This window comes from Hyperolius riggenbachi, chromosome 6 (assembly GCF_040937935.1).
Source record: "Hyperolius riggenbachi isolate aHypRig1 chromosome 6, aHypRig1.pri, whole genome shotgun sequence".
Lineage (NCBI taxonomy): Eukaryota > Metazoa > Chordata > Amphibia > Anura > Hyperoliidae > Hyperolius > Hyperolius riggenbachi.
The window spans coordinates 91,575,404-91,589,492 of record NC_090651.1 but is presented as its reverse complement, the minus strand read 5'-3'; the positions used below and the strand labels follow the sequence as shown (position 1 = coordinate 91,589,492).

At 49.3% G+C, this 14,089-nt stretch overlaps 1 long non-coding RNA gene across 2 annotated transcripts in view; it reads right to left on the bottom strand.

Annotated features, from left to right (window-relative positions):
- The window catches only part of LOC137522483 (uncharacterized), a 46,761-nt gene extending 33,765 nt beyond the window's left edge, over nucleotides 1-12,996 (bottom strand). The window contains exons 1-3 of one of the 2 annotated variants that reach the window (XR_011022308.1): nucleotides 12,796-12,996; nucleotides 9,952-10,012; nucleotides 9,815-9,880 (exon numbers count right to left, since the gene is read on the bottom strand). This is a non-coding gene — a long non-coding RNA (uncharacterized lncRNA). Of the gene's footprint in view, nucleotides 1-4,965; nucleotides 5,042-9,814; nucleotides 9,881-9,951; nucleotides 10,013-12,795 lie in introns of those variants that run through there. The other variant, XR_011022307.1, reaches the window with a different exon arrangement.
- Nucleotides 12,997-14,089: the final 1,093 nt, after the last annotated feature.

Sequence of the window (14,089 nt, the reverse complement as noted above, 5' to 3'; positions counted from 1 at the left end):
GAGAAATACCGACTAACAGCTTGTACAATTAGCTAGCTGACTTGGGTTGATTCACTTTGTAGGACGAGATACCCACACTTTGGCCCAATAGGCTGCCTGTCAAGTGACAGGTAGCCTATTGAGCTAATCAAAGTGCGGGGATCTCGTTCTACAAAGTCACTGGACCTGACAGGATCCAGAGTGGGACAATTGGAGCAGTTGTTCGTTTTGGGGGGAGCAAGAGTAAGTTAGTAGTGCATGCTATAGCAGTTGCATGCACTACTTTGAAAACGTTACTTGCGCTGCCACACTAAGCTGCGCTGCTTGAGCAGTGTAGCTTAGTGAATCAACCCCTACTGATTTGTATGTGAGCCAGATGTAGCCATCAAAAGAGCCACATATGGCTCCCAAGCAAAGGTTCCCTACCCCTGGTATAGAGCTCTCAAACTCCTGGATGATTAAAGTGGATCCGAGATGAAAAACTAACTATAGCAAGTACCTTGTCTATATATCTTATCTAAAGTTTACATGGTTTACACAGTAAATCTAGCCAGAGGCGTAGCTAGGGTTTTCAGCGCCCGGGGACAAAGACAGTTTTTGTGCCCCCTCTGGACAAAATGGGCGTGGCCACACATCAGAATGTGGTCATTGGTGGAGTCAAATGTTATTTAGATAGCTATATGTGCCCCCTTACCCCATTCAGATTGCCAGATGTGCCCCCATTTAAATAGACAAATGTGTGCCCCTTTAGTTAGCCAGATATGCCCCCCTTCGCCCTGTTTAGATAGTCCGATGTGCCCCCTTTAGATAGCCTTATTCTGCTGCTGTTACCACTTCTGCAGAGGGAGGGAGAGAAGCAGGGGCACTTTGAGCAGCCAGCGAGCCACCTCTCATGCACGTGGGGATGCAGTGGCCATGCTGAGCACCCTCACAGTGCTGTGCACGGGGACATATGTCCCCCCTTGCCCACCCATAGCTACTCCTCTGAATCTAGCTGCAAACAGCTTCAACAGTATATGATTATTTCTTCCTGTGATCAAATGAGAGCGGCCATGTTTTGCTTGTCACATTACACAGGCAAACTTGCCTGCTTCTCCTGCCCTCAGCCTGTGAAACTGCACTCCCCAGTCCGCCCCTCTCCGCTCCCCTTGCCTCTGAAATCTCGTACATGCTCAGTGTGTGCTGGAGGTGTAATTTAAAGGAAAGTAGCTACATTTACTGGAACACAACCTGTGTAAGGAGACAGGAATAACTGCAGATATATTTTCTGGAATATCACAGCTATATTCAAGGAAAGAGTGAAATCCTTCTAATCAAACCTCATTTCATTAATAAAACTATATATTTTTTTAAATTTTACTTAGATAAAAGTATTACTGTGTAGTGACATAATTACTTATGACTGATTTGTAATTTTTGTTATGATGGCAGCAGGTTCTTTCAGAACCAGTACACCTCAGCAGAGCTAGGAGTGATTTGTAACTGCTGTTGCACCCAGTTACCTGATGCATTCGGCATAAGGGTGTGGTGAGCATGGTGGCGTAGTGGTTGGTGGGGCCGAACCTGCGATTTTAGGTTCGCGAACTTCCGCGTAAGGTTCGGTTCGCGTAAAAGTTCGCGAACCACAATAGACTTCAATGGGGATGCGAACTTTGAAAAAAAAAATTATGCTGGCCACAAAAGTGATGGAAAAGATGTTTCAAGGGGTCTAACACCTGGACCCCCAGGTGGAGGAGTGGGATACATGCCAAAAGTCCCCGGGAAAAATCTGGATTTGACGCAAAGCAGCGTTTTAAGGGCAGAAATCACATTGAATGCTAAATGACAGGCCTAAAGTCCTTTAAAACATCTTGCATGTGTATACATCAATCAGGTAGTGTAATTAAGGTACTGCTTCACACTGACACACCAAACTCACCGTGTAACGCACCGCAAACAGCTGTTTGTGTAGTGACGGCTGTGCTGGACTGGTGCGCACCATGGCGAGAGTGCAGGTTTTGGTGGCTTTACAGCCCATATGGTCGCTTGGCTGATGAACAGAACAGGCATGCAGTGGCGGGTTCACTGAACAGAACAGGTATGCAGTGGTGGGTTCACAGAACAGGTATGCAGTGGCAGGTTCACTGAACAGGTATACAGTGGCGGGTTCACTGAACACAACAGGTATGCAGTGGCGGGTTCACTGAACAGGAATACAGTGGCGGGTTCACTGAACAGAACAGGTATGCAGTGGCGGGTTCACTGAACAGTACAGGTATGCAGTGGCAGGTTCACTGAACAGGTATGCAGTGGTGGGTTCACTGAACAGGTATGCAGTGGTGGGTTCACTGAACAGGTATGCAGTGGTGGGTTCACTGAACAGGTATGCAGTGGTGGGTTCACTGAACAGGTATGCAGTGGTGGGTTCCCAGAACAGGTATGCAGTGGTGGGTTCACAGAACAGGTATGCAGTGGTGGGTTCACAGAACAGGTATGCAGTGGTGGGTTCACAGAACAGGTATGCAGTGGCAGGTTCACTGAACAGGTATGCAGTGGTGGGTTCACAGAACAGGTATGCAGTGGCAGGTTCACTGAACAGGTATGCAGTGGCGGGTTCACTGAACAGGTATGCAGTGGTGGGTTCACTGAACAGGTATGCAGTGGTGGGTTCACAGAACAGGTATGCAGTGGTGGGTTCACAGAACAGGTATGCAGTGGCAGGTTCACTGAACAGGTATGCAGTGGTGGGTTCACTGAACAGGTATGCAGTGGTGGGTTCACAGAACAGGTATGCAGTGGTGGGTTCACAGAACAGGTATGCAGTGGCAGGTTAACTGAACAGGTATGCAGTGGTGGGTTCACTGAACAGGTATGCAGTGGTGGGTTCACTGAACAGGTATGCAGTGGTGGGTTCAAAGTACAGGTATGCAGTGGTGAGTTCACAGAACAGGTATGCAGTGGCAGGTTCACTGAACAGGTATGCAGGTATCCAGTGGGGTCACTGAACAGAACAGGTATGGTTGGCTCACTGAACAGAACAGGTATGCAGACAGGAACAAGCTAAGCCTAACTAATCTTTCCCTATGAGAGACAGTCTGCAGCAGCTCGCCCTACTCTCACTAACGCAGGCACACGAGTGAGCGTAATGGCCGCCGCTGCCTGCCTTTTATTAGGGGGGGAGTGGCTCCAGGGGCTAGTGTAGCCTAATTGGCTACACTGGGCCTGCTGACTGTGATGTAGAGGGTCAAAGTTGACCCTCATGGTGCATTATGGGGCGAACCGAACTTCCACAAAAGTTCGCCTGCGGGACGCGAACCACTGAAGTTCGCATGGAACCGTTCGCAGGCGAACCGTTCGGCCCAACTCTACTCTTTTCTTGCAGCGCTGGGTCTGTGGTTCGAATCCTAGCCAGGCCAACATCTCCAAGGAGTTTGTATGTTCTCCCTGTGTCTGCGTGGGTTTTCTCCGGGCACTCTGTTTTCCTCCCACATACCAAAAACATACAGATATGTTAATTGTATTCCCCCCAAAATTGGCCCTAGACTACAATATAGACATAAGACTATGGTAGGGATTAAATCTCCACATGATATGCAATAACAGACCTCATGTCAGTGCGGCTGACCCCCCTACATGATTGACCGCAGTGGACACCTCAGTGCAATTGTTACCACATGATATGTAATGACATCAGACCTCAAATCAGTGCAGCTGACCCCCTTATATGACTGACAGCAGTGGGTCCCTTAGCACATGATATGCAAGAACATCAGACCTCATGTCAGTGCTGCTGACCCCCCTAAATGACAGACAGCAGTGAGCCTCTTAGTGCAAATGTGAACACATTGCATGCAATGACATCAGACCTCATAGCATCGTGGCTGACCTCCCTAAATGACTAGTCAAAGATTGGATGGAGGCTGGCACTGCAACAATATAAGCTCTTTTATTGAAAAAACAATAAAATCATTGGGCTATGCAGAGACAGCCCGCTGTTTCTGGTCTCAAAGCCCTTTATCAAGCTGAGAAGCCCATACAAATGCATCACACATTACATCCTTATATAGCAACCATGTGACCCATCCACCAATTAAATCAAAGTTCCCACAGCCAATCTGCTTACTAGGACATTGGCGGACTCAGTGGGGAACTGACAGCCTTTTATGCAAAGTGTAGAATGACATACGAGGTCTGCAGCCGCCCACAGCACTGCACATATGAGTCTATGGCTCTCTGCACGGAAACCCACTGACGTCACCAGCACATGGACAAGCCTCCACCCAGTGTCCAATCCGGGCGCATAGCGTCCAGAGATGAGAAGAAACTACGCCAGTGCGAATTTACGCATCGCAGTTCGCATCTATGCATCGTAGTTCGTAGGTAAAGTTTCAAAACTACGCTTACGAATTTACGTGTAGAGAAGAACTGCTTATACCAACTATGCGTAGTTAACATGTGTATTGCGTAGTGAACTACGAATGCGTTACTCGCTGCTAATTTTCCGCGTGCGATTGTATGCTTACAAATTTACGCATTGGAAAGGGAATGTACGCATACAAGAGTTCCCGGTATAAGCATTTATAGAGAAATTATTGCGTAACATTTTCTGCATACAGGCATAAGCATCCGCATACACTATGCTTACCACTACGCGTAAATGCGTATTTTAACACGTAGTCTGCAAAATGCATACTAAGCGAATATTTAATTTCAAAGCCGTAGTTTCGAAGCGTAATTGCGTAAAACTCCTAGTTCCAGAGTAGCGAAGTTGGCTGACTACGACCATCCCTGATAGCATCAAATGATGCAAGGGGGGAATGGCTAACAACTACACCGATCGGCCCTGCATGTTTACACAACGCAGTTCCAAGCGGCCACATGCCACAAAGCGGCCAATCGGACGCCAACACCACCTCTATGGGGGAAGCGTGGTCATGGTGATAGGCATAAACAGAAGTAGTCAACATTGATCAAAGCAACAACGGCTTGCTAGCAAAGCACATTTACCTCTCCAGGAGCCATAGACTTCCAACCTCATCTGCTATGTCCCCTCCTGAGGTCGCCTCCCAGTAAGATGAAAGCTCTGTAAAAATAGAGCAAAAAAGAAAATTATACATATAAAAATATACAGCATCATATCGCTAAATACAAAAACCAAGGTCATAGTCATGATTTAGGCCTCCCTCCCCCAACACACCCAATCTTCTTATCCATCCCGCTTCTCTTTTTGATAGTTCATCATCCCTACTCAATCTACCTCTCCAATTAGGGGGAACCCCATCTATGATCTGCACTTTTAATTGGGATACAGTATGGCCATGTTCAGCAAAGTGGGTGGAGACTGCCTGCTTCCTATCTTTATTCCTAATCACGCTCTTGTGTGAGCATATCCTATCTGTCACGCTCGGTGGTATATTCTGCACAGTCAGCATGTAATGCATATCCTGACGTGAAGGAGACACACACGCAAGCACAAGGAACCAGGATATCCCCAGTTATAGTGCGAACGCACTAGTGGAGGAGAGGACTGATTCCAGTAAGAGATGTGGCGCACAGAGCAGGCGTAGATCCGAGCAACCACAAACAATACTTAACCTCCCTGGCGTTCTATTAAAGATCGCCAGGGGGCAGCTCAGCGCTATTTTTTTAATATTTTTTTTCAATCATGTAGCTAGCCTAGCACTAGCTACATGATGCCCCCCTCCTTTCCGCATCCCTCCCACCCCTCCGATCGCCGCTGGCGCTGTTAGCCATAAGGAAATCCCGTTCTTGAATGGGATTTCCTTTAGGGCTTCCCCCGTCGCCATGGCGATGATCGTGATGACGTCATCGACGTTGTGAAATCATCGGGAGTTCCGATCCACCCCTCAGCGCTGCCTGGCACTGATTGGCCAGGCTGCGCAGGGGTCTCGGGAGGGGGGGAGGTCCTTACGTGGCGGGTAGCGGCGCATCGGCGGCGAGTGGCGGCGATCGTATACAACACGCAGCAAGCAAAGTGCTTGCTGCGTGTTTTAAAATAAAAATATGAAAATCGGCCTAGCGGGGCCTGAGCGGCGTCCTCCGGCGGTAATGGACGCAATAACGCGTCCATACTGCTAAGGAGGTTAATAGTGGCTCAGTACAAGGTCGGACTCAGAAAGATCAGGACAGGTGGATAGAATGAATGCTTGCTAAACTAGTCACTGACTCAGTAACAGCAAGCGCCCATAAACAAGACAGACTGAAACGAGGTAGCTAATCGCAAACAGAGTAACAGACTGAAACTGAAACTATGATAGCCCGTGGAGCACTGCAGGAAGCAGCTCTTTATACTGAGGTCATCCAATGGGAGCAGACATGCAGATTCCCACACAGGTGAATGATAATCAGTCACAAGCTGGCAGCAGGAAAAGGTAGACAAAACTATGCAACCTGCATGAAAGGGATTGCAGCTCCACTGCAACAGACAATTAATTTGTTTGATTTTACAAGAGCATCCCAAACTGCCATGAACTGCAGAGCGACTGCAGATGGAATCACTTAGTGTGAATGCAAGCAAAACTATGCGAGCAAATGCATGTAAAGAAATCAAAAATTGCTTGGCTACAGTACAACTGCAGCCAGCAGTACATGCTGCAGAAGTGATCATAACAGTACCCCCCCCCCCCCCTTAAAGGGAAGGTTCAGGGAGGGTGGTTAAAAAATAAAAATCAATTTCCACTTACCTGGGGCTTCCTCCATCCCGTGGCAGGCAGGAGGTGCCCTCGCCGCCGCTCCGCAGGCTCCCGGTGATCTCCGGTGGCCGACCCGACCTGGCCAGGCCGGCTGCCAGGTCGGGCTCTTCTGCGCTCCAAGGCCCGGCACTTCTGCGTCCAACGCCGGCGCGCTGACGTCATCGGATGTCCTCCGGGCTGTACTGCGCAGGCGCAGTAGTTCTGCGCCTGCGCAGTACAGCCCGGCGTACGTCCGATGACGTCAGCGTGCCGGCGTGGGACGCAGAAGTGCCGGGCCTTGGAGTGCAGAAGAGCCCGACCTGGCAGCCGGCCTGGCCAGGTCGGGTCGGCCACCGGAGACCACAGGGAGCCTGCAGAGCGGCGGCGAGGGCACCTCCTGCCTGCCACGGGCTGGAGGAAGCCCCAGGTAAGTGGAAATTGATTTTTATTTTTTAACCACCCTCCCTGAACCTTCCCTTTAAAGGCGGATACTAGACGCCTTTCAAAACTGACATTCCCAGTAAAGCAATCTGACTGATAATTCTTAATGGCCGGGACAGCCCGACAAGACCAAATTCCAGAATCATTCACCTCAAGACTAGAATCCATGAGAACCAGAACCTACAGAACCATGCCCATCAGTACTACAAGCCCCAGTGTGATACCCATTAGAGCCGTGATTTCCAGGAATAAGCCCCCTGAAACTCTCTGAGCAATACCCACCACCTTCCAGGGACTGTCCAAAAATGCCAAACCCTTTGCAATGCCCACCGGAACTGTCCTTACCAACACAATACCCACTGTTGAACCAGTCCAAGGTACCAGGACAAGTTACCTCAGAGATCTCCCAGAACACTTTGAAGCTCCATAGAGATCCCAAAAGGTTAGAACGCCCCTTAGGCTCACATGGGGAACTATCAAGAACCCCTATGGAACCTACGGCAATTCCAGAGTCAGGGTTACAAGGACAAACATCAAGATCAGGGCTTTCAGGGACCAGAACCATTTCTGGGCATGCAGGCAGACTGGCAATATCAGAACATGTCTCCACTAAGGAAGCATCTGAGCACGCTAACACATTAGATACACGGGCATTCTGTCACACGAAGCACATCTGGGCACACTGGCACAAGAGAAGCTTCTGGGCATGTCAAGGAACTGCGGACCTCAGAGTCAGTCACTTTAGGACCGAAACCAGGACTGGGCAAAAAAAAATCATCATGACTAGACTTCACAGCTACTGGACTCTCACTAAAGAATGCAGGATCAGACTTAGATGTCGCTGAATCTAGCAAGGTTATTAACAAATCAGGTTTAGGGGCATTAACAAGACAGGACAAGTCTTCTGATGTATGCACTGAACTAGACACGGACTCCGCAACTTCCTCTGGACTGGACAGTGACCCATCCAGTACACTGGATTGGAGCTCCAAAAGAGCTGCAAAACAAGTCAGTATTGTAGCAACCCCCACTGAACTAGGCAAAACTGAGGAATTCACTGGACAGGAAGGGGACTCTGGAACCTCTGCCCCACCGGCCAGAGAACCAGAATTTCCTAAGGTACAAGACAGGGTTTCAGGAACACTCACTAAACCGGACTGGAATTCTGAGAGTTCTATTATTTTTTCCAGAGACTCAGAATTATCCATGTTACAGGGCAAAATGTCTGAAACATTCAGAGGACAGGCCTGGAGTTCCCTGACTGCTGCAATATCAGAGAGGGACTCAACATAATTGGTTAAATCAGACTGTGTACAGGGCAAAGTATCTAAAACACTTGCTGACAAGGACAATGCTTCAATCACTTCTGCTTCACATGACAAAGATTCATCAAGTTTTACTAGAGTGGACTGTAATTTCAAAAAAGCTGCTAAACAAGTGAGTAATTCATGGTACAGGGCGAATTTACTGGAACATTTTCTAAACAAGGCAATGATTGTGTGATTTCAAGTTCGCATAACAGATGCTCTGAACCACTCGTGGAGCTAGAACAAGGTATAGAAACAGAAAGATCAGGATACAGTGCCTGAGAATCTGAACCACAGCTCTTCAACTGTGAAATTGGAAAATCCAGATGCTGGGGTTCTAAGATTACCAAACATGATTGCTGAGACTCAGGAACTTATGCAATGCAACTATTGATGTTATATTTAGAGTCCATGCCCTCAAGGCCTTGGCGATTGACGTGAGTGCCACTGCCGGTCTAGTTGCTCCTCCTGAGCTAGTATAGATCTTCCTTAGTTCACTGTCGATTTTTCTTTCAAGGGCGTCCCGAAAGGAACCAGTATTTTCTCTCGGTAATGTAGTAGGTTTAGCTAACCTCATTACGGAAGCATCCACCACTGGAGGATCATCTAACTTCTTATGCTGGATCCACACGGTGCGTTCGCGCACTCGATTTCCCGCTCGATTCCCGTCGATTTGTTTATTTCCAACATGTCCGATTTGGATTTCGATGGATCATTAGGTTGATTCGGCATACTTTGCATGCGAATCGACCTAACGATCCATCGAAATCCAAATCGGACATGTTGGAAATAAACGAATTGACGGGAATCGAGCGGGAAATCGAGTGCGCAAACGCACCGTGTGGATCCTTAGATTTTTCCTCATCTATTGGATACAATTTGGAAAGTCTGTTATTTAGTGGAGGCTTTCTTTCGATTTTTTGCCATTCTTCATCGATTACCTCAGCAATCTCATCCATGAAGGGAAAAGGCGTGACTTTCCTCTTTAAGTGAGAATAGTATTCCTTTTGCTTTTTTGCTCCTGGTTCTTCCTCTGTTTCCTCTTCCCATTGTATAGCCTCACGTACTGCGCAGACATAGGGCTCAACTAGTGCAAAGTCAAAACCTGCCGCTGTAAGGTCATCAGTGAGTGCTAGCGGTTGCTGTTGTGCTTCTGTCGATGTTGAAGGCTGTGATGGGAGGGATGCTATGTACTCCTTTATGGAGTCCTGGACTGCCTGCTTTATTAGTTCCGATACATCCACCGGAGGTTGCTGCGACTCCGAAGACATTTCTGTGAAGCACCTTTCGCAAACCGTTTTCCCCGGTATAACGTCCTTATTGCAAGCCCAGCATCCCTTTCTTCTTGGACTCCGAGATATTGATCTGTATCTCCTGGGCGAGCGGCTCCTGTCCCGGTAGTAATAACATACAGGGCTTCGTTTCTTCGATCTTGATCTGCTTCTGGTGCTCTTTTTCTTCTTACTGCGGTGTTTCCTAGGACTGAACAGAACATGCCTGTCAGTCATGCACTCAGTAATGCGGGCAAGAGAACCTACCTGCATTCCCCCTACCTTTCAGCGCGATGCTGGTTTGAGGTGCTTGCTGTGGAGTCCATAGGTACAGCTGAATGAGCTGAAAGGATAAGGACAGAAGTGAGAAGAAGAAAAAGAAAAGGTACTATAAAAAAACGTTCTATTTCCTGAGCTGGCCAGCACCTATCTGCAGTCTCCTGCCCTGAGGGCATGTGCTGTGCTGGATCCGCACGGCTCTCTCCTGGAGCGTGGGCGCCTCTCTCCCCCTCCATTCCGACTGTCAGCACGGAAGACGCCGTGTCTGACAGATTAAATAACCCTCCCCTGCTCTCCGCATACCTCCGGCTCAATCTGGCCAATTGTGGAGTGGCAAGAGGCCGCTACCTCACTTCCGGCGGAAGTCCGGAACCCGGAAGTCTCAGTGGAGCGCAGAGGGGAAGCTGGAGCGCACGCATAGACGGCGCTCGTCGGGGAGAGAGAGGCAAAGGGAAGCATGAAAGGGAAAAGGACTCCACAGCCAAAGGAAGACGCATTTAGCGGCTTACACGTACGTTTGTTCGGGCACTGCTCCAGATCATTTAGATCACTCATAAAGCTTACCCGGGCTGCCCGACACCAGCAAACTGGCAGCCCCTCCCCAAACTAGTTTATAGTATACGGGGTTTCACTGGCCGAGGCCACCAGATAAAACACTGTAAATACAGTAGGTAGGGGGTAAAAATAAAAATGATGTGGCTAAAAATAGCCTCCTGTATACATACATCCCTGAGGTGAGTTCCGAGGACGAAAAAAAGACTGGGGGGGCAGGCTAGGTATGCAAATTTATAAATAATGACGTCCTATGGGGTAGAGTGGGCGGCGCATCTACCCATTCGTGTGATGACATAAGGCATTGGGAAATATAAAATGCAGCACGTTAGCCAATATATAAAATGCAGCACACTAGACCATATGGAAAATGCAGCACATTAGCCAATATATAAAATGCAGCACGTTAGCCAATATATAAAATGCAGCACACTAGACCATATGGAAAATGCAGCACATTAGCCAATATATAAAATGCAGCACGTTAGCCAATATATAAAATGCAGCACACTAGACCATATGGAAAATGCAGCACATTAGCCAATATATAAAATGCAGCACGTTAGCCAATATATAAAATGCAGCACACTAGACCATATGGAAAATGCAGCACTTTAGCCTATAGGGAAAATAGAGCACTTTAGCCCATGGGGAAAATGCAGCAATGTTACATGTGGCACTTGCGCCACGGTTTCCAGATTGAAAGTTCCAGGACGGAGGGGCGAAGCACAGCACCACAGCAGCAAATAGCAGGAGCATGACAGGAGCATCACATCCCTGGCACCCAACACAGAAAGCAGTAAGGAGGCATGACAGCCAGGTGGACTGGTACAGAGGTGGGGGTGGAGCTAATCGAGTGGTCGCGGTGTTACAGCTGTATTTTCTATTGCATCTGTGAAGCCGGCCCAGGGTGAAATGTCCCCCCTTTGGTAGCTGTACACTTCAGGGGGACCGCCATGGGTCTCCATGAGGCTCGCAGCAGACCCCCCTAACGCCAGAAAAGAGAATAGGGCCCTTGGCTAAGGCCGCCACAGCAGCCACTATGGCTCCTATGGTGATTCCTATGCCACTTGTGCTGGAGGAGGGAGAACTCAGTGTAGGTGCTGGGAGGAGGGAGAGGTCAGGATGGGTGCTGGGGGGGGGGGGGGTCAGTGTGGGTGTCGGGGGAGGTCAGTGTGGTTGTTGGAGAAGGGAGAAGTTAGTGTGGGTTCTGGGGGGTGGGAGAGGTTAGTGTAGGGGTGAGGGAAGGGAGAGGTCAGTGTGGTTGTTGGGTAAGGGAGAGGTCAGTGTGGGTTCTGGGGGGTGGGAGAGGTTAGTGTGAGTGGTGGGGAAGGGAGAGGTTAGTGTGGTTGTCAGGGAAGGGAGAGGTTAGTGTGGATTGTGGCGGGTGAGAGAGGTTAGTGTGGGAGTGGGGGAGGGAGAGGTCAGTGTGGGTGCTGGTGGGAGGGAAAGGTCAGTGTGGGTGATGGAGAGGTTAGTGTGGGTGGAGGGAGAGGTCAGTGTGTGTGTGTGTGTGTGTGTGTGTGTGTGTGTGTGGGGGGGAGAAGTTATTGTGGGTTCGGGGAGGGGGGGGGTGATGGGTAAGTGTAGGTGATTGGTGGAGGGAGAGGTCAGTGTGGGTGTGGGGGGGAGAGGTTACCGTGGGTTCTGGGGGGGGGGGTGTGAGGGATCAGCATGGCTTGATTGGTGGAAGGAGAGGTCAGAGTGTGTGTGTGTGTGGGGGGGAGAAGTTACTGTGGGTTCTGGGTGAGGGATCAGCGTGGGTGAGTGGAGGGAGAGGTCAGTGTGGGTGGGTGAGGCAAAAGTTACCGTGGGTGCTGGGGGGGAGGGGTCAGTGTGTGTGGATGAGGGAGAAGTTACTGTGGGTGCTGGGGAGTAAGGGTCAGTGTGGGTGATTGGAGAAGAGGTCAGTGTGGGTGTATGGATGAAGGAGAAGTTACTGTGGGTGCTGGGGAAGGGTTAGTGTGTGTGTTTGGAGGGAGGGGGGGAGGATGGGTGGGTGATGGAGAAATTACTGTGGGATCTGGGGGGGAGGGGTCAGTGGTGGGTAATTGGGGGAGGGAGAGGTCAGTGTGTGTGTGTGTGTGTGTGGGGGGGGGGGGGGTGAGGGAGAAATTACTGTGGGTGCTGGGGAGGGAGTAGGGGTCAGTGTGGGTGATTGGGAAAGAGGTCAGTGTGGGTGTATGGATGAAGGAGAAGTTACTGCGGGTGCTGGGGGGGGGAGGAGGGATCAGTGAGGGTGATTGGGGGGGGGGAATCAGTGTGGGTGCTGCTATCAGGGATGCACAGTCTCACCTGCTCCCAAATTCCTGTCAGAGCTGCCTCTCCAAAGTGTCCTGGATTGGGGGCGGAGCTTCTCGCGACTGGGGGCGGAGCTTATCGGAGCCAGGGGCGTGGCTTCTTGCAGCCACCTTTGTTGTATGGAAGTGGGGTCGGGGGGATGTGCCAGAGCCCCTCCCCTCTGCACGTGCCCTCTACGGTGACAGGGCCACTTCTGAGCTTCCAGTGCCGACAGCTCCGGGGTCACGTGACAGGCTCTGTGCTTTTCCTATCACACAAAACTGCTCATAGCTCCCCATCACTGCCCCCTGGAGGCCCCAATTAGCATTACAGGTATCTGCCAGAGAGGCCTCCTCCACCCCCAGCAGCGATCTCCCCTCTCTGCCTCCTCTCACCCCCGCAATCTGCCCCCGAACAGCCGTATCCCCGCCGCTAGTGCTGTGACCGCCAGGTGGCGCCCATGGATCGGGGGATTTCCACATGAAAGCGGCGACATTCCTCCGGGATTCCTGTTCGGGTCTTCTGGGGGGAGTCCGGAGATGGAGATATGCGGGTGGTCCCGGGTTTGGGGGTCGCAGATCGCCTGAAAACCCCGCGAAGAGGCGGGAGAAGAAGCACAAGTGTGACACAGCTGCGCGCGGGGGCTGTGTCTGTTCTCAACATGGTCCGCTCTGTGGCTTTGCGAGGAGCGAGGAGCGGGAGCGAGGCATTCGCCTAGAAACCGCCGAGCAGAGCGGGGCGCTTCTGCCGCTGATCGCAGCTCCGATGCCAAAACGGAAGAAAGGAAGGAATGTTTTAGTATTTATTCTTTTTTATTATTTAAACAACAATCATAGAGTCACATAGGGATTTCAATACAGCAATTATGGTAATGAAATTGGTAATGAAAGTGGTATATATACATATATAGTAGCCAGAGAAAAAGTAATGTGAGCAGATATACCAAATGATATCAGAAATGATGGCTATATATACCTGTCAAATAGATAAAAAAAATCATAGAGTTATATATATATACACACACACACACATATATATATATATATATATATATATATATATATATATATATATATATATATATATATATATATATATATATATATATGTATTTTTTCTTTTAACGTTTTATTGAAAAGATAAGCAAAGTCAGTATATACAAAAAAGCCAACAAACCTCACTCAGGAAGCATTACATCAGTGTGAATTATGAAAAGAAGTAAATTTAATCAAATCCTTAGTACAGAGTACATGATCAATTACATGCAAACAGTACTGACATGCTGTAAATTGTCTTTCCAGATGAAAAC